This window comes from Lissotriton vulgaris, chromosome 5, assembly GCF_964263255.1.
Source record: "Lissotriton vulgaris chromosome 5, aLisVul1.2, whole genome shotgun sequence".
In the NCBI taxonomy this organism is placed as follows: domain Eukaryota; kingdom Metazoa; phylum Chordata; class Amphibia; order Caudata; family Salamandridae; genus Lissotriton; species Lissotriton vulgaris.
Genome location: NC_141693.1, coordinates 1066825152 through 1066846788, shown reverse-complemented (window position 1 = coordinate 1066846788; position 21637 = coordinate 1066825152). Strand labels below are relative to the sequence as shown.

Genomic DNA, 21637 nt, shown 5'->3' with positions numbered 1-21637 from the left:
CACATATTTCTTTTCATGTTTCTTTTGCGTTTGCACATCAGTGTTTTATTGTTTGAGCTACATTTATTTGTAGGTTTCGCCTGCACAGCACTTGCGATGTGCTTGTAAAATCTCTTGAATAAAATATATCCTAAAAGGGGGCTCTTATCAGTTCCCACCGCCAAATTACTGTGTTCATTCCCCTGGCTGCACACATTTACAATACTTCTACTAAAGCGTTCACACTCTTTAAGCCCCATTCACTGTCAAGATAAGATTTCTTCTTACAGAAGAGGCAGACAGCCTCTAACAGTATGCTGGGATGCTTGCTTTGTACTACTTAGTTGTGTAAAGCTGATATTTTAGCCTTAGAATGTTTGTGGCATTTCCTATTCATGCCTCAGTACCTTTCTTTGAACTTTGTAGACATTATCAGATTGATTTAGTTCAGCGTGATCTTTTTGGTCATTATGATCAAATTCTAAATGTTGTAATAAACATTGCACGTTCAAAATAAAGTTAATATACAAGAGCTGTGCTATATTTTACTACCAAACCAGCAGCCACAAGTGCAGGAACCTTGCAGTTAAAAGGGACTGGATTTGAATGGTGCAGCAGGTGCACCAGCACTGGGGCCAAAAGCTCTAGGGATCCCACTAAACCCAGATTATTCCTAAAATCTGTGCAGTTGCCTTGCAGCCAAAAATCTGTGCAGTTGCCTTGCAGCCAACAGGGTCATGATGTCAATGGTGCAGCAGGTGCGATGGCACCGGGCAAAATAGTTGTCAGAACTCCTCTAAACACATAATATTGCTACATTTGACTACTAAACATATAATTAAGACCAAATCTAGGTCGAAAAGCGTCATATTGTATGTTCTGACTGCTGGAATTAAAACCTGTTTTACCTGCTTCTGACTGGATGGGGGCACCGCAACTCAGCACCAGCTGCCAGCACCAGTGGGGGGCTCCTCTGACCAGGCTGCATTGCGCGGCAGGAGGTGCTGACGCTTTTGCAGTGCCGGAGGCACTTTAAAAACACAGCCCGGGATGCCGCAACTCAGCACCAGTCGGGGACTCCTCTGACCAGGCTGCATCAGGCGCCAGGAGGCGCTGACGCTTTTCCTGCGCCAGAGGTGCTTTAAAAACACAGCGTGGCTCCCGCAGCGCGAGACACCACAACTCAGCACCAGCTGCCAGACTCCTTTGAGAAGGCTGCATAGCGTGCCACGAGGCGCTGACGCTTTTTTCTGCACCGGAGGTGCTTTAAAAACACAGCGTGGCGCCTGCAGCGTGGGACGCACGTGGGCGTGCCAGGGCCACACCCAGGCAAATCTCGGGCCAAGGGCGGAACCCTCTGCGCCCGTCATAGCCCAGAAGAGGCTGGGCTGGGCCTGCCCTCTTGGTCTGATATTGGAGATCTTCACCATATTCATAGTCAAGCGCAGTGTCTACCTTCCCTTTCTGTTGGTGCATATTTGGAGATCCCCCAACACCCAAGGAGAAGGTAGGGAGGCGTTTGGCCCTATTCCGCATCTTAACTGCTTATCCGCAGGATGAGAGTTACTGCGGTAGGCTTATCCACATATTAACTATATGAACTGCTGGGGACTCCCCATCCCCCTCTCCTGTTGAGTGTGGTGGATAACAATTGCACTTTACTGCGCACATCGTCACTTTTGGCCACTGTAGCCCTCTTTTATTGGTTATATTTGTTTATTGGACTTGAGGTGATGAAGGGTATTGAAGGCATAACCCTCTTATTCTTTGAAGTCTGACTATTGACTACTATTTATGACTAAAATGAGTAACAGGAAGGCTTTTAAGGAAAAGCAAGGGCCTGGACCTGTTAGGACCCTGGAATCCTTTTTAACGAGGGCCGAATCTGTTCTTGCTCATGAAATTGAGCTAATCGAGAGAAGGCATGCCTTGGACTCACTGATTATGCATAAACGTTCTTCTTTAGGTGGAGGAAACCTAGCCACTGATCAATTGAACTCTGGGCAACTAATAGGCGAATCCAGCTCTGCCATAGCTCCAGTGGCGACTTTGTCCTCATCTATTGATATTTTAGCTGAACGCTGCAATGCAACTCAGGAGCAACTAATGACTGTCCAAGTGGAGAGTAGCTATTCAGACGCAAAGTCTAGGAAAAGAAAGGGAGGTGGCCCTCTAAAACAAAAAAAACATTAAAAAGGGCCTGCAAAGAGACACACTGGGACCCAGGGATTGGATTTAGGACCTTCATTACAACGAAGATCTACTAGATCTACTACGCAAAATCAAACTACCAACCAACCCCATTTGGACAACGACCATGCTCATGATTTTGATTTATTGAAAAAGATAGAGACTATGGTGACTGTACTTTTAAATCCCATATTGTATAAATTATCCTAAATAGAGGAAAAAAAATATCTTCTCTGGAGGCTTCTCATCTTCCGAATCAGGCCCCCTTAATACTTCTGTGTTAACAGACGAAGTGAGGTTTAATCCTCAACCAGGTAGGGTGCCCCCTAAGGTGCCCAACATGGCTACTGATAGCCTGGGAAGTTGTGAATTTAAACAAACAGCAAGGCTGTCTATTGCTTTGCCGGGCTTTGTTCGTGAACTGTCCAAAATGTTGAGAACCACCCTACAGAATAGTCTTTGTCAGACTCAGGCACTCTGTAATAGTGAGAATATTGGTTGCACTAGGTCATGTGGTGAACCTCAAACATCTAATGGTACCACGGACACCCACCCTTATTTTAGCCCTTCTATTTCCCCTACTCCCTGGGATAGAAAACACCGACCCTCTTCCTCAGGAAGGGGAGCTGTTGAAGAACCAGGGTTTAACCCAGCGGCGTCAGTGGCACGCCTAAGATCTTCGAGTTCACCTGTCTTGGTATACAGAGACACGGAATACTTCTGGATGGCATCAGAGCCCAAGTTTATTAGCTGCAGCTAGTAACAGTGATCCTAGAAATACATCACAGTGTAAATTCTCAGGAGACTGCTCATTTTACTAAGGCGAGACGTTGCTTTTATACCCAATATTTACATTATAAATGTACACCCACTGCACAAAATTCTAGCCAATAAGGTACATTTTCAAACAAAGTATCACATAACAAAAACTCAATTTACAGTATCCCAACCCAAAAGTTAATTATTAGGAATGTCCCAAATTCAATCTCCACAAGCCGGACAAACCCATAATTGAAAGCATAACCCATGTAATGAAGAAACATAAAAAAGAAACAGTAACAGATGCTGAACAAGATAAGGCATGTACAAGAAAACTAAAAGTTAACGATGTCCTGAACATTGATTGGCAAGCTCAGACAAAGACCGATCAAGGAAATTGGCTTTGCGAGGTCAGTTTCAGGTGAAGAGGTCAGTTTCTTACAGTTCATTTCAGAGTCAAAAAGAAACCTAGTTAATGCATACATGAACTAAGAAGGCCAGGCCACTTTGTTCGCCAGCTTACCTTCACAGGCCTACGTGAGGGCAACACAAAATGGTGGCACAGAACAAAATGGAGTCAGGCTCGAGAATTACAAAACCTCACTCCTCAGTACCTAGCTGAAGCTGGAAAACCTAAAGGAAGGTTAGATCTCCCGCCAGCAGCCGTATGTTTTAGTTTTAGCTAATGCTCCAGAACTGAAACCAAACTCGATAGAAACCACGGAGCAGTTAATACATAAATCCCAACAATGGCTATCTAACTGCTTAGGAGAAAAGTTTAAAGCGCATACAAATATTATTATGGCTAGGAGGGTTACTTCTGTAGGAAGAGCGCCTAAAACTATTAAAGTTGATTGCATTGTACTGAATCTTGATAATCGTCATATCGTGGGCGAGCTATTAGTTGGCTTACCAAGTATGCCATTATTTCACTCTGAAATTTTTGCCCTTCCTTTGGGTTTCTTTTATGATCCTTATCCCTCACCTCAGCCTCCTATTTCTAGATTACATACTATTTGGAAGCCTTCTCGTTACCCGTTTAACCAACCTCTTCCTCCCTTAGTTTCACCTTTTCCTTTTAGGAATAGGTTTGCTGCATTAGAAAGAATGACTACTTGTGACGGACTGGGTGACCAGAATATATTACCTAATGGGGATGGTGGTATAGAACTACAAAAAGGGTCTGCTTTGCTCACTGTTACTTCTGTAACTCCCCAAGTGCCAATAGGCATCCAGTTAGACAGTCTGAACTTGGCCCAGAGATCGACACCTTGTGAGAATCTCCTAGGGTCTAAAGTGGCTATGTCCTGGAACATTGCTGGCTATAATCAAAAATAATATAGAATGGCCGTCTCTGTTGACATCTAAAGATATAGTGTGCCTCCAAGAGACTTCAGAGATTGATCCAATACATCTGAATGGGTATCGTTCTTTACAAACTTCGGCCATATCATCATCTTCTGTTTGGGCTAAGGGTGGTTTATTGACCCTACTTTCCAATGATTTTCCTCTTGAACTGAAGTCATTTTTTAATATGTCACCTTACTATCATAATATTTTAATAGAGTATTGTATGTATTATTGTTGGCCTCTTATTAATTTTTCTAATAATAATTTTGGAAGCAATCAAGCAGAGGTGTTGGCCCCTTTAGAAAGAGATATTGATGACTTGCAAGACAATTGCACTAAACCCTGCAATATAATTTGGAGTGGGGATTTTAACGTCCACCCTTGTGACAAGGTTAATGTGCCAGTATGTGGAATACAGGAAGATGAGGGGTAGATTGTTTCTCATTTTGGTCACACAGAGTATGGTAATGCCTTAAATAGACTATTAACCATAAACAATCTTGTATTTCTACATGTTTCTGAAATTTTAGCTGGTCAGTCAGGATTTACTTTTTTAAATCACTTAGTTTCCTCTACCCTTGATACCCTCTACCCTTGATATGTCTTGGTCTCATTGGATTCAATAAGAGGGCTTTTTTCTCACTTTGAGACAGATTTTTATCCTTTTAGTGATCATGCTTCAATAACTTTTCATATTCCCTCTGTAAAGCACGACCAGTGCCAGAACCCCTGCATCTTTTATTAAAATGTATTCACGTAATGAACTGCTTGGTTTCAACACCGGGGAGTGTTTCAACTCCACTTTTCTGATAGACAAAGATATCTATAAGTTAAGAGGATGTAATACCTGTGGCTTGGGGATCCTTGAAAAACCTGTAAAAAGTTGTCTGCACACAGAAACTGGGAACAGAGAGCTGCAGGCCCAGAATATGGTCAATAATATTCACTTTAGCAGGCAATCACAAGGGCAGGATATAGTTAAAGATTTACCCTTTCAGAACTCCCTGCACCAACACAGGAACATTCCACGCTCTAGCGCCGAGTCAATCAGTGGCATTCTACTAAACGCCAGATCAAACACAAATATGACCTGGAATGTTTGATCCAAGCTGCCGGATCTTGTGTTTCTCATGGAAACCTGGGTCAATGAGGCATCACAACCGGATTGGAACGCAGCACTTCCATCAGGCTACTTAGTTGCACATGTGGACAGGGTCGAAACGAAAGGGGGAGGGTTAGCCATTATATGTCAATCTTGCTTCACAGTTCGGATCCTGCCACAATCTTCGTTACATGCCGAGGCACTGTCTTTTAGTATTAGAAACAATATTTTGGAATTTTTTATGGGGCTACTAATTCATCGGGCACCAGAGGTGAGATCACCTTTCTCTAGCTAATTCCAGATGTTTTTGGAGTCTTGCTTGGATACCCCAACATTTACGGCATTGAGAGATTTTAATTTCCATTTAGAAGCCAACATTAACTCTGATACATTTTACTTGATAGACAATCTTGCAAGCTTTGGTCTGAGGCAGATTGTAGCAGAGCCGACACACTCAGCAGGTCACACGCTGGACGATATCTTTACCAACAATGAACATCTTAAGATAGTTAACATGCAACCTCTATCGTGGTCAGATCATTTCGCCATACATTTTTGCCTAAAGATCTCTCTGACAACTAGGGGGCATTGGGAAAGGTTAGGCATAGATAAATCACGCCCGTGGAAATCTTTCCAAAAGAGGGATCTGGTAACTGCCCTGGAGAAGAACCCTCCGGAGGTGACCTCTCACTCTAACACCTCAACCAGCAATTTTAAAAGCTGGCTTAGTTCAGCAGTAAACATGCTTTCCCTGGAAATCACTAAACACTCCTGTAACAAACGTGTTACTTCACTTTGTTATTCAACTGAGCTCCCGCAAATTAAAGTAACCTGTAGACATAGGGAGCGTGTCTGGAGATCCGGCTATAGTGCTGATCATAAAAAAGAATATAACAGCACTTTAGAAGAATGCAAGGCAGCTCTAAAACACGCCAAATCTGCTTACTTTACTGCAAAAATCCTGGAGGCGAAGAACTCCTCCAAGGAGTTGTTCAAAACTGTGACGGCGCCATCAAAATGTCTGTGTGACAGAATATTTTCGCCGGACCAAAACTTTGTGGAGCAGATGGCCGTTTTCTTTCAAAACAAAGTTCAAACAGTCTATGATGGGCTAGCTACTGCAGCATGTGTTCCGGAAATAAACAGTACAGATTATTTGGATAACCTGATATCACTGCATAGGTTGTCACGTTTTTCCACTCTGGAGGTGGATAAAGTTGCCAACCTGCTGCTACATACCAAGTGGGGCTCACCTCTGGACCCGTGCCCCCCTCATATATTACACCTGGTATCTGAAGAAGTTAGTACTTCCCTGACCTCCCTACTAAATGAGATCACTCGTTCCGGGGAATTTCCATCTTCTTGGAAAAAGGTATGTATTAGGCCCATTCTAGAAAAAGCCTCCTTAGACCCCTTAGAGGCAAAACACTGTCGCCCAATCTCTTGCCTTTCACTTCCATCAAAAATCATCTTGGAAAAAGCCATGAATCTAGAACTGATAGAATACCTGGATAGCAAAAACATTCTTGACTCCACTCAACATGGTTTCCGTTCCAGGCATTCCACTGAGTCCGCTCTAATCATGGCAACAGAAGAGATCTGTAAAGTGATGGACGGGGGAGGTAGAGCTGCACTCATCCTGCTCAATCTGACCGCAGCTTTTGACACCGTAAATCATGCGGTATTGCTGCGGCGATTGAGGGAAGCAGGTATTGAAGATTTTACTCTGACCCTACTTACATCATTTTTAACATCATGAGAACAACTTATCTATTGGAATGGCCTGCAAACGGGAATCTTTCACCTTCCATGTGGAGTCCTACAGGGTTCGACCTTGTCCCTGACCCTATTTTATTTATATGTCAGACCCCTGGCACGAGTAATTAAAGAACATGGCATCATGTTGGTGTCGTACACTGACGACACTCAACTACTGGAATCAGTGACATAAAGTGTGGGGCTAACAGCGGACAGGTTTCGTAATTGCCTCACAGATCTGATGGCATGGATGAGCATACACTTTTTAAAGATTAACACCGAAAAAACCGAGGTCCTAGAGTTTGGTCAACTAACCTCATTATGGAGCCAGGCCTGGTGGCCTCCTGAGGCTGACAATTGTCCAGTCCCTGTGCCCAAGGCCAGGAACCTCGGATTTGTGCTTGACAAGGACCTCAAACTTGCCTCGCAAATAAATCAAGTTTCCTCTGCATGTTTTTTCACCTTAAAAGTCCTGCAGAAAATCTTGCCATGTATTCCTTTCTCACTTAGGAAAACAGTGGTCGGCGCTCTGGTTCTGTCCATGGTCGACTATTGTAGCGCCATGTATTTAGGGGTTGACAAGGGATAGGTCACAAAACTTCAATCGCTCCACTATACAATTAAGCAGCTACATTGGCTTCCAGTCCATCAGAGATTAGGCTATATACGGAGGAGGGGCCGTGGATATCTAGACCCTGTTTTCTGTATACCAGCCCCAACGCTGTCTCAGGTATGCCAACACAGGATTGGTATTTGTTACAAGAATAAAAAGAGCTAGATGGGGAGGAAAGGATTTCTATTAACAAGCATCCATCTTATGGAACTCCCTCCCCGTGACATTCAGGTTACAATCCAACAGGGCCTTATTCAGGAAACTGATAAAGGCCTGGCTCTTTTCAAAGACTTAAAGATCTATTAGCTGTCTGCATCACACTCACCCAGCGCCAAGAAACCTTGGCAAAAGTGCGCTTTATAAGGTCTTCAGTCAGTCAGTCAGTCTGTCAGTCAGTCAGTAAAGAAAAATTAAGGTGTTTTTAAATTCCTGGTAAACCCTGTTAATGCAGGAGAAACCGGTATTGTTTTAAAGTGGGAAAGAGTGACCCTGCTAGGAGTCTTGTTCTGGTCTGCCTGCTTGTTTCTGGCTGCTTCGCCACACCATGCCTCGCGGCCCCCGCTCCGCGGGAGCCGCTCGTAGGCGAAAGACACTGGTCGGGACTTGGTCTTTGTGTCCCTAAAACGTGCATTGGAGCACCAACGCGCCCAGAGTGATTGCTGTTCTTGTAACCCAGGCCAGCGGCGGGACTGCGAGGACCAGCGTGCTGAGCGGCGCTCATCGGCCGCAGCTGGTCCTCTTCCCGCCCCCTCCACCGGATAAATCATCGTGGAGTGCGACTTCCTTGGGATTCTCTCCTGACCCTGCTAGGAGACTTGTTCTGGTCTGCCTGCTTGTTTCTGGCCGCTTCGCCACGCCACGCCTCGCGGCCCCCGCTCCGCGGTTGCCGCTCGTAGGCGAAAGACACTGGTCGGGACTTGGTCTTTGTGTCCCTAAAACGTGCATTGGAGCACCAACGCGCCCAGAGTGATTGCTGTTCTTGTAACCCAGGCCAGCGGCGGGACTGCGAGGACCAGCGTGCTGAGCGGCGCTCATCGGCCGCAGCTGGTCCTCTTCCCGCCCCCTCCACCGGATAAATCATCGTGGAGTGCGACTTCCTTGGGATTCTCTCCTGACCCTGCTAGGAGTCTTGTTCTGGTCTGCCTGCTTGTTTCTGGCCGCTTCGCCACACCACGCCTCGCGGCCCCCGCTCCGCGGGAGCCGCTCGTAGGCGAAAGACACTGGTCGGGACTTGGTCTTTGTGTCCCTAAAACGTGCATTGGAGCACCAACGCGTCCAGAGTGATTGCTGTTCTTGTAACCCAGGCCAGCGGCGGGACTGCGAGGACCAGCGTGCTGAGCGGCGCTCATCGGCCGCAGCTGGTCCTCTTCCCGCCCCCTCCACCGCCCCTTCTCCTTGATAAACCGAGACAGTAGCGCGCACGTGGGACGCGCGCGGGGCTAAGGCCGGGGCGAAGACCGGGCAAAGAGCGGGCCGTTTGAGGCCGTTCGAGTACGGCAGAGTCCGGCCTAGGCCCACCCCCCCTGGTCGATTAGAAGGCCATAAGGTAGGCGTCGGACTCGGGGCCAACATCTCCCGCCCCTTGGTGTAACTATTACAGCCTGCCATTCCACCGCCATCTGTACCCCCTATAAAATGCCGTTACGGTCAGGAAAGGAACGTACTGTCCAAATCCACACCGCCAAGGGTGTTGTGTCTGGCCCCCTTGACGCTTTCATATCACGGGCCACTGGAATCCTGGAAAAGGAAATTGCCATGGTAGAGAAAAGACTCTCAATAGACCTTATCAGTGGCAAGCGATCGTCATTGGGGGCCCTAGCTACTTCCACCTCCCCTGCGCCCTCTGCCCCACATGCTGCCTTTAACTGCGTCCACACTACCTCTACGGACGCAATTGTCCATTTAGAAAATATAGGGGGAAGCCCAACAGTGGATACTTTGAGGGAAGAAAGGCATAGTATAGATGCTTCCCAATGTAGCCAGGGGGATGATAATAATGATTCCTTGATTAGTGGGGGGCTTGATTTTAGTCAGCTTTCTGAATGTCTCCCCCTTAATCACTCTAACATCTCTAATCCTGTCGAAACCACTAACCATCCTATACCCAACCCTGGCCCCAACATTAAGAAGAGAAAGCTGGATTCTAGATTGTCGGGGGAGAGAGACTTAAAAATCCCTAAAGTAAATGAAGCCCAAGATGGTAGGAGACAGGGGTCTGAGCTTCCCCCAAACCCCTTAATTCCGACTGTATTTAACAATATGCTATGTCCTTCCCTTTCGGCCTTGGGCTCTTCAAGTACCTGCCCCATGTGCCTTAATAGCGACGAAGTTTTGTTAGCAAAAATGGAGGCCATGTTTAAAACATTACTTTTACCAGTCCTGGAGCGGACAAGGCTCATGACCTCAAAAATTGATAGTATGGAGGCTTTGATTAGCTCAAACCATGCGATGCTACAAACGTTACTTGGTTCCAATAATACGGGTGCCAGTAAAACATCAACAGCTACTAAGGCCACTTGTAATAACAATATGGAAAGGGGTAAAACACTTCCTAATAAAACAACAGGGTCGAACATTACCACGCTTAAAGGGGGTGAAAAATCTAATATTACATCTTCCAAATCAGGTGCTAGCACTCGCGCCCAGGCACCAAAGCCCCACTCAAAACCAGTGGTTAAACAAAATACTGGTGGGCGTCAAACCATGGGTCCTCCCCCACAATCTACTTTAAATCTTGCCCCCCAAGCACCCAAAGAGACCAACGTACTGCCTTCACCAATCACAGGGAGGGGGGACGCAAAAGACCAACTACCCCTTGTGTTGATTTACCACCTGAAGCAGCTCAACACACCATCGTCTTGACAGGGGTAGCACCATTAAAACCGGGTGCCAGGGAGTCTTATGGCGACCTTCGTAACAAAGTCACTTTTTGGCTGAATAAAAACCGCCCGCTACCCCCCTCCACTCCTACGGAGATACTATTCGTGAGGAGAGTAGATTGGGTGGGACATGGGTCAAAAGACTTGGAGGGAGATTGTATTTTAATCTCATTTAAAGATACGTGGGTGGTAGATGCAATTCGACGAGAACCGAGGTTTGCAAGGCAGGGGGATGTACAAACATTAGCCTTATCATATTTTTACCCACATAGGCAAATACCCCCCAATCCTACCCTTTATTTCGTAAGGGCCCAGCTATAAGACACCCCTTGGCATTAACTCCACTTGACGGTCAGCGTCCCTTTCTCTTTAATCACTTTGGCCCCCTCTCTGGCCTTGAGGCTATCGATTGACTCAACGATCCATCTAGTGAGCCTTTCCTTGTTAAAGCAGTAGCCCAAGAGTCCATTGAGCATAGCATTGTGTGCCCATATCAATCCAGCAATCAAGTAGATGAGGATGGAGGTCAAGCTTCTCTGCTACTTAGCCCTCTACCACACGTAGCTGTCCAGGGGATCTCGACCAAGGACAATTTCATAGCTCCAGTACATTGTGTTAAGCACCTAGAGGTTAAGGATGATAAACGGATTCCTCAGGGAGTTGCACAGCCATTACAACCTCCGTCTCTGGTCTATCTGAAAGATAACTTGAAAATCTTGTCCTGGAACATAGCGGGTATTAAGGCCCGCCTTGCCTCCACTGATTGGTCGAACTTTGTGGACAATTACGATATCATTCTGCTGCAGGAAACGTGGGCAACTGAGCCTGTTTACAAGTTGGGTTACATCAATTTTTTTAAACCTGCAACCAAAGGGGGTAAAGGGCGGGCCTCAGGCGGCCTGTTGATCTGGGTGAAACAATCGTTGGGTTTCTATCCAACTGAACTTCCTGTGGAGAACCCGGATCTCCTCCACATCATACTAAACAAAGGGAACCAGCAAATTATGAACATTGTTAATATCTATGCTAGAGGTCTGCCTGGTGGTCGAAGCCCACCCTTGTTGAACTTCATTGACCATATAACCACGGAAATGGACAGAGGCAACGTCACTATTCTTGCTGGTGACCTAAATTGCACTATAGAACCTTTGTTTGATATGGGAGACACTTGGAGCATGGCAGAGGACTCTGTTTGGGGCATCCCGGACTTAAAAGTGGTAAAGAGGGCAAAGGCAACAGAGGCGGCAGTATCTTGGATGGCATTTTGCCTACAAAAGGGGTTTCGTGCATGTAACGGCCGTTCTATTTCGGACATTAAAGGAAATTGCACTTTTGACAATGGGCAGAGGCAGAGCCGCATTGATTACATTTTGCTGAACATGGAACATTGGCAGTTATTAATTGACATGGCAGTATTACAGCGTCCGGAAAGCGACCACAACCCGCTGTCATTGTCATTGAAGATACCGGGCCTAAATAGACAGGAGGAGCCAACTGCCACCTATACAGGGGACGCCCAACTTACTAATGACAGGAGGAGACTGAAATGGTCCTGGGTCGTGGAGGACAAGTGTTTATGGGACAACATTAATATTGTGGTAAAAAATGCGCTTAATGAAATGTCGCAAATAGACTTGTTGGGGGCGGACCCTGGTTTGGCTAACAATGTGATGGGTCTACATACTAAATGCTTTGACCATTTAAAAACCCTTCTTTCCCTACCGTGCGGAAATGCTCCTACTAAAACAAATCCTTTGCCCCAAAAATGGTACAATAGGAAATGTAGGGAGGCACATGCAGCCCTCATTTCAGCCATTAAATCTCGGGATATGGTTGGAGTGAAAGCTGCAAGGCTTAATTACAGGAAAACCCTTAGAGAAGCTAAACAGGAGTGGGAGGATAAGTTCTGGTCAGATCTTTTGGAGGCATCTTCCACCAACAACCAAAAAAGGTTTTGGGATCTAGTTAAATGGGGAAAAAACTCGGACTCTTCTACCCCGGGAAACAATGTGCCCCTTGAGGATTGGGTATCATTCTACTCGGCCCAATTTAGAGCCGATGACCCCGAAACTATGAATCCCTCAGGCAATACACTCTTGCTGACCCCCCAAAGAGAAAAACTAACCTTCACAGCTGCTGAGGCCGAGCTGGCCCTTGCATTGACTCTCCGAGGGAAAGCCCCTGGTATGGATCTGATCCCGGCAGATTTATTCAAATCTAATCCCGCCTTGTGGCTCCCTTATATAACAATGATAGCTAACACCTTGGCCCTTGGAGCCACAGTCCCGAAATCATGGAGGGGAGCAGAAATTGTTCCGATTTATAAAAAGGGCGATAAGTCCATCCCAGGAAATTACCGCCCCATCAGTTTGATCGATTCGATCCAAAAGATAATAGCACTTATGGTCCTGGGACGGGTCCAGGGATGGATTGAAACAGAGGGTATTCTGTCACCCATGCAGGCGGGCTGCAGATCGGGAATGAGCACCATAGATCAGGTGTTTAGATTCTGCCTGATCTATTGGAAGGTGGTAGGGCTCGGCGGCGGCACCATCTATGCTGCATTCATTGATCTGAAGTCCGCCTTCGACCTGGTGCCAAGGGATAAACTGTGGGGTGTGCTGAAAAACCTGGGGTGCCCATTAGAACTATTAGACCTCATTGTTAGACTCCATGAGGACAACTATGCGAGGGTGAGGTGGGGGGGCCAGGGACAAGTGACGGAGACATTTCCCGTTACTCGAGGTGTCCGCCAGGGGTGTGTCCTGGCCCCAACTCTCTTCCTCCTTTTTATTGATCAAGTTGTCAAGTTCTTCAAGGATACCCCCACTGATGCCCCAATGCTGGCTGGGATGAGATTTCCTCTTCTCATCTTCGCAGATGACACTTTAATCCTCTCAAAAACACATAGCGGACTCCAGCGGGCTCTCGACCGCTTTGAGGAGTACTGTGCCATCAATAACCTGGTGGTAAATGTGGGGAAAACGAAGTTCATGGTTTTTACAAAAAACCATCCAGTTCGGAGTTCCGTGAGGTTGAATGGAGTAAACCTCGAGCAGGTTGATACCATGACCTACTTAGGGGTTACCCTCGATAGCCGTCTGAGATGGAAGGACCAGATTAACATACAACATCTCAAACTTGCTAGGCTGACTGGTTGCCTCATCAAAGAGCAAAAGGAATCAATTACAAAGCGCGTCCTCCCGGCCCTCAAGATCTATGATGTTAAAATCTCTACCGCCATTTTATATGGCGCGGATCTTTGGGGCCACATGGACTTGCTTAATTTGTTTAAAACCCAATGTAGATTCCTTCGTAACTTAGTAGGCCTCCCGCAGTCGACACCTTCGATTCCCCTCTGCTTGGACCTTGGTTTCCCACCGATCAATGAGATGGCTAGATTTAGGCTGGTGGCCCTGTGGAGACGGATATGGACATATCTAACCTGCACGCATCTCTCACCCTCCTGAGGCGGAAGCCGGGAGGTCTCTAGCATTCTTAAAATTTTAACTTGTTTTTAATGATTTGAAACTGTGGAAAATTGTATTTTGTGCACCTGACCGTAATAGGTGCTTGCGACCCCCCTGTTGACCCCCCTTGCGCTTAACAGTAACTGAACCCCTGCTTTCCGAATCGGACCTGCTCTCGGCCGAGTATTGACGCCGAGAGCAGAGTACCGATTTTGGCGGCCATCTTAGGTCAGGCAGCAATTTGTGACGCGATTTCAGGCGCCATAAAAACGGGCAGAGATGACTCCGCGCAGCGGACGCGATCAGCGGGGGCGCCGGATCTGCGCCGGAGTCGTGCCAGAGTCCTGCCCGTCTGCGCCCGTCAGCGCACGACCGGGCACAGGGCGTAGGGACTCTGGTACTCGCACCAGCTACTCCTCTGGGGATCTCCTAGTACTGAAATCCGGCAGCTAAGCATTATCACCTGCTATATACGCCACCTTGGAGGAACTTAACATCTTGTACACACCCAGTGGTAAGAATTCTAAGCCTTCACCCACCCTTAAGTTAGCTACCCTTAATACCAGGTCATTGCAGAAACATCACCTAGAAATCTACACTCTTTTACAAGACGAGACTATTGACTTCCTGACACTCACTGAAACCTGGCTGAGCGATGCCTCTTCCCCGGATATCATCGCCGCCCTTCCTAGTGGATATGATATGATCTGGCACAACCGACCAGAGGGGGCCCGAGGTGGGGGTGTAGCAACGATCTTTAAAAAGCAGTTTACGGTAACTAAAATCTTATCGGAGACTATAAGTACCGTCGACATTTTAGGGATAAAAATCACTATGAACAACTCCTGTTTTACCATTTTAACAGTGTATTGCCCACCCCAAAGCACCTCAAAATTCAATGACCTTTTCCTTCCTATACTATCAGATTTATGCACACGCTATAAAAACATCCTGGTAACTGGTGATTTCAATATCCACTGGGATAAAAGCGATCAAGATCCGCTAGCCCAGAAATTACAGACTACTATGACCTCTCTTGGTTTAGTACAACTTGTGGAAGCTCCAACCCACAAAAAAGGCCATATCCTTGATCTTATTTGGTCCTCCATGCCAAAGGTGGCCATTGCAAGTATTACACCCTGTATTTGGTCGGATCACCATTTAATACTGTACGACGTTCCGCTAATTAATATCCAGGCTAAACTCCCTTTAAAAACCAAAAAAGTACGCCAATGGAAAAAAGTAAACTCTGACACCTTGGCCAAAACTCTGCCCAAATATAAACAGACTTCCATAGTCTCTCAAGGTGTCTCTGACCTTGACTCAATGTATGATGCGATTACGACTACTCTCAGGAAATCAATCGATGAGTTAGCCCCTGAAAAGGTACAAAGAATAAAAGGTGCAGAGAAAGGAGCCCCTTGGTTCACCCAAAGCCTACGTGAACACAAAAGAAAACTCCGTTGCCTCGAAAGATGCTGGAGGAAATCCAAAAAGGACACTGATAGGGAACTATATAGAATGTCGCTTCAAACATACAAAAAGTCTATCATCTTAGCTAAAAAGGACTATTATGAGACACGCATAAACAATGCCACAAATATTCAGAGAGAAACCTTTCAAATCCTGAAAGAGCTAAGTGTGAAGGAGGAAAAGAATGACATCTCGATCAACTGTGATACCTTTCAAGGATATTTCCTCGAAAAAGTTGCGATTATCTTGTCCGATATTAAGAAGGATAATCCAGTCTCACACATCGAACAACTGCCCCCTCAAAATTCCCCAAACCTTATTTTTACCAGTTTCCCTGAAATTAACCCTACCATCCTGAGACAACTGGTAGCATCCATCAAGTCAGGCTCACCTGCTGACCCGTGCCCACCCGATATCCTCCGATTAGCAATCCCGATCCTAGAAGATCAGATCTTACACCTTCTAAACACCTCACTAGCTACTGGCGCATTACCTACCTCCTTTAAAGAGGCACGCGTCAGACCCCTGTTAAAAAAGCCCGGGGCAGATCCATCCAGCCTGAAGAACTACAGACCTATTTCTCAGTTGCCATTTCTGTCAAAAGTGTTGGAACAGCACGTGCTAAAATCTTTGTCATCCCTCCTGGAATCTCACCATCTTCTCCAGGAGCGGCAGGCTGGCTTTCGTGCTCACCATAGCACAGAATTGGTAATGTTGTCTGTACTGGATGAGCTCAGATGCATGGCTGACAGTAAAAATCCAAGCGCCCTGATATTACTAGATCTTTCAGCGGCATTTGATACTGTCAGCCATGCATTGCTTCTGGGCAGACTGGCTCGGCTCGGGATAGGAGAGCGAGCCCTCGAATGGCTAACAGCCTTCCTATCTGGGAGGACGCAGAGAATCCAGGTTGCAGATCAGGTCTCCGGTGAGGGTGTTTTATCTTGCGGAGTCCCGCAGGGCTCCGCGCTCTCTCCACTCCTATTCAATTTGTACCTGCAGCCATTGATAGAGTCCCTGGCAAATATGAACTGTAAAGTTTTTAATTATGCCGACGATACTCAGCTGTTGCTGAGTATCGACAATACATCATCGGCTCAGTCCACGGCCCAAGACATATTACGATTCACAGTAAACTGGATGTCGTCCAATTTACTGAAAATCAACCCAGACAAAACAGAGGTTCTCGTAGTTTCAACCTTGACCTCTCCCTGGAACGATCTGTTTTGGCCACAAGAACTCGGACCCACTCCAAGACCGTGTCCTAGCGTTAAGAGCCTCGGCATGAAGATTGATCAGGAACTCTCGATGGCTAACCAAGTGTCCGCTGTAGTTGGTTCTTGTACCAACCTAATCAGGAAATTGCGGAAGCTCGTTCCCTTACTCTCATGGAATATGCTGCGAACCATTGTCTCGGCTACAATAGTGTCGAGAATTGATTATGGCAATGCGCTATATCTTGGCCTCCCAAAAAATCTATCCAATCGTCTTCAGGTTACTCTGAATGACGCAGCACGCCTGATATTTGGTGTGCCAAGGGGACTCATGCTTCCCCCTTGCTCTACAGGCTTCATTGGCTGCCTGTGGTGCAAAGAGTTGAGTTTAAGAGCATGTGCATCTGTCACAAAGCAATCCATGGACAGGCGCCAGCCTATATAAAAGAGAGACTTGAATTATACAAACCCAAGCGCGCCCTACGATCCTCCGGTTCCTTTCTGCTGTCCTGTCCACGCTTCAAGCTGGCAACTAAAGGAGGCAGATCTTTTTCAGTTCAGGCTCCGATCATCTGGAATAAGCTACCGGAGGTGCTTCATAGAGAGCCCAACCTTCTCCACTTCAGGAAGTCTTTGAAGACTCTACTCTTCAAAGACGCATTTACTTCCTAGTATCTGGTATTCTAGAATCTCTATAGTCATCTTGCTTCTTGTTGCTGCACTTGGTTAGTAGCGCTTTGAGACCTGTCGGTGAGCTGGCGCGATATAAAACCCAGTACAAATACAAATACAAATCTCCAGATCTATCTCTATTTGCAAAGGAACTGGCCGAAGTTAGGTCTATTACGGGTTCAGGGAAAATCCCATGGCTCTCTGCTGTTAAAACTATCCTTAATGATATGGGCTTGGAACACCTCTGGACATCCCCTCAATCCAATGTTTTCCCTTCCAAAGACGAGTTCAAATCCCTGTATTGGGCCACGACCCGCTTAAAAAGAGTTCTGCTTTCTAACAAAAATAGCCTTACAGGCAGGTTCCTAACATTCAAACTTGACCTATCGCGAGAGCCCTATTGGGACATAATAACTCGACCGTTAGACAAGAAGCTGTATCATCAGTTTAGAGTGGGTTCTTTGCCTTTGAACCCTTTTCTAAACAAACGGTCTACAGGGTCATCGCCCAACTGTACATGTTGCCCAGGTCATATTGAATCTGAAGGACATTTTCTTTTTGCTTGCCCTAGGTACGCTGCACCCCGAAAGAAATGGTTAAAACCCTTGTTTCAAAAATTACCATTCAAAACATTGATGGAAGCAATATGGGTGCTTAGGACCAACACCTCCGAACTCTTTGTAGTAAGTCTGGCAAAATATCTGGGATGGGCTTGGCTCCTAAGGCTAAAAACAACATGCCTTAGCTCCAAGGACCAAGATGTTTTGCAATCGGTCATAATCTGATTAATTATGTATCAGTTAATTGATCTATGACTTAGTTGTTTCATCTGCATCCCCTGTATTTTTGCCATGGAAGGGCTCATTGACAATGAATTTGAACTGTAATGTCTTTTTTTTCTTAACTTAAATTCATCTTTTTATAAAATAGTCAGGTTCTTTATTAATTGAAATTTAATCCTGTTTTATCCATTTGTCTTAAATGTTCCTTATCTGCATACTTTTGTTAGTTGTTTAATCTTTTTACAGTTTTTTTTTCTTCCCTGTTTTTGTTTAAATTGAATTAGTTAAATTCTTTGTATTTTAACGTGTCTTTTATGATTTGTTAAAAATCGAAATAAAGACTTTAAACCTGAACCTGAGTGGATACTAGGAGGTTCTTGGCCAACTTAGTCTCCAACTGACCCGGGGAGATAATGCTTTGCTTAAACTCAGTCTCGCATTTGAGCTGATTTTATCTGATGTTAAAAACAATTTAACCCGTGAATACGTAATATCCATCGTAAAAAATGCAGTTGGTTTAATGACGACTGAGATAAAACACTAAAAAATCTTCATATAGCCTTGAGATCCAACCCTCTTAACCCACATTTGGTCAAGTCTCTGTGCCAAGCTTACAAAAAAGCAAGGACTACTAGGCTGAAAGCCATAAAGGAAGAGTGGTGGAAAAATTGCAGAAGGCTGCCATATTAAAAAGCTTGCAGGCATTTCGTTCACTGATTAATGCACCATTCTTAAGAGACGAGCAGTCAACGACCACAGATACTCATGTTGAACAGGAGGAATGGGTGACCCATTTTGAAAGTTTATTTGTAGCTGACAAGATGACAAATGCTCAGTTTTTCCCCGAAATGTTAGCAATGGCATAGGGTGCTGTTAGTTTTACACTCGAAGAAATAAAGTATACTCTAAATCAGTGTAAACGTGGAAAGTCACCGGGACCGGATGGAGTCCCTATCGATTTGTTTTTGGAGAATCAAGATCTTTGGGCCCCGCTTTTAACAAATATTTTTAACAAAATTGCCCAAATAGGTGCCACTCCTTCATGGAAGACTACTGTAATTGTTTCCATCTACAAAAAGGGGGATAGGTCGATTCCGAAAAACTATAGACCTATATCTTTGATAGATTTGACTGCAAAACTAATGGGTCAGCTTCTTTTAAATACATTGGAGGAATGGTCCCTAGAAAAGAATATTATAATCCATGTCAGTTTGGATTTAGAAAAGGGAAAGGCACTGTGGATCAGTGCCTGAACCTGAGTCTAAATATAGCAAAATACACGTCAGCCAAAAAAGGCCATCTTTATCTTGCCTTCATGGAACTGTACGCAGCCTTTGACTGCGTGGCACAGTCTAAGCTGTGGCAGATCATGGAGGCAATGGGGATTGACCTGAATATTATTAATATTATCTATGACTTGTACTCAGGTGCCTCAGCCTGTGTCCGCTATGGAAAGGATGGTGAGTTCAAAAGGTATTTTAAAATTGCAAGAGGTGCGAGGCGGGGTGTGTTCTTGCCCCCTTCCTATTTGCACTCTACAACAATACTGTAGAATCTGCCTTGCTGGGATCTACTCCAGATGTTCCTTATATAAATCCAACAATTGTACTAATACTAATACTAACTAGCTCATACCAGTAATGCGCTGTGTCGTTTAGTGTTGGAATACACGCAATTTCTGAACAATCTGGAAATGAAAGTTAATTATACAAAGTCTTTTATCCTAGTGGCAGGCCCAAAACAGCGAAAACAGCCCCAAATTATCACTGAAGGGGAAAACTGGGAGTTGTTGATTCTTTTAACTACCTAGGGTTTATGTTTGACCTTTAAATTGACTGGCAAAACATGATTGTAAAAAGAGGGATGCAGATGGGAATGAATATTGGGGCCCTAACTAAATTTATGAAAAAAACTAGTTTAAAACCTGTAGATGTAATAAAAAACAGTGTATGAAGCTAAGACAGTATCTGCTGCCACTTATGGAGCGGCTGTTTGGGGAACCAGAGACTGTGCGAAATTGCAATCTATTCAAAATAACAGTTTTTTTCAATTACTGTCACTGCCAAAGGCATGCGCCAATTTTAAGTGCCCTATGGAATTGAGAGCCCCTTATATTACCGATAAAATTTCTGTGGCGCCGATTTTAATGTGGTATTCAATATGGCGAAAAGAGACCCTCACACTGACAAGAGACATTATAAAGGATGTTTTGAAATTAGATGGGGTGGGTAATATAACCTGATTACGATATGTCGAATCTACTTTGAAAGTAGCTGGGTTACATCATCTCTTTGTAGACCCTACAACCTGTTGGTCTATTTTTAAGAATGACTTGAAAGTTCATTTGCTATCTAATTTACAGACAAGAAGGGAGGCTCTAAATACCTAGCTGTCGAGACTTGAAACATATCTGACATCCCCTAGTATAATGCAAATGGATATAAACACAGCATACCTATCGTTCATCACTAACTTACAACATAGGTATATCTTGGTGAGATTTCGTTTAAATTATATTCCTCTGATGTTGGGTATTCCCTGTAATATCTATGTTGCTGCTGATCTCCCATTTTGTACCTGTGATGAGCGATCTACACAGAATGGGACTTTTTGGTTTTCTGTAAATTTTATCGCAATGAAAGGAAAAGGTTTATTATCTCCCTCATGCGCAAAATGAATTTTAAACTGTGTCACGTGGCCCTTTACTATCTGCAGTTATAACCTGACCCTCTTACCTGCTTATCTTTGGTGTCTTTCATTTTATGTGCCTTAAAAAAGAGAAGTTCAATTTGCTGAATTTTTATCTTTAAAAGAGGAATCAATTTACTGTATTGTGCTAATTATTATGTATGTATACTTTTGTAATGTGGAAATTCAGTATAATCTGTGGTATTTTAACTCTATTGTAATATTGTGGAATGTTTTAACATGTAGTATACTTTTTTTGCCTTCATTGTGTTGGCGAATTAAATGTTATTCGGACTGACTGACTGACTACTAAACAGCCAGTCACAATTACAGTTACCTTGCAGTTGAAAGGGGCTTGATTTAAATGGTGCAGCAGGTGCAGTGGCACCGGGTCTAAAAGTTGACATAACTCCACTAAACTCCAGATATTGCTATATTTTACTAATAAACAGGCAGGTACAAGTGCAGTTATTGTGCAGGCAACAGGGTCATTATTTAAATGGTGCAGAGGGTAACAAATGTAGCCAAAATATCAGCCAGATGTAGCCCAACTATAGCCCAAAGACAGAATGTCCCAGAGTGTTCTAAAGAACAACTAGAGCGCTAACAGTCTTACTTATGACAAAAGTATGGCACACCTGAAGTCATCTTGATTGGAATAAAGTGTTAACACTTAAAACATTTAATTTGCAAAGGAACAAAATGAGG

General features: G+C 44.8%; 1 protein-coding gene across 1 annotated transcript in view; it reads right to left on the bottom strand.

Moving 5' to 3' along the window:
* Positions 1-21637, bottom strand: part of LOC147712020 (glutathione S-transferase omega-1-like) — a 169862-nt gene that overhangs the window by 44918 nt on the left and 103307 nt on the right. The window lies entirely within an intron of this gene.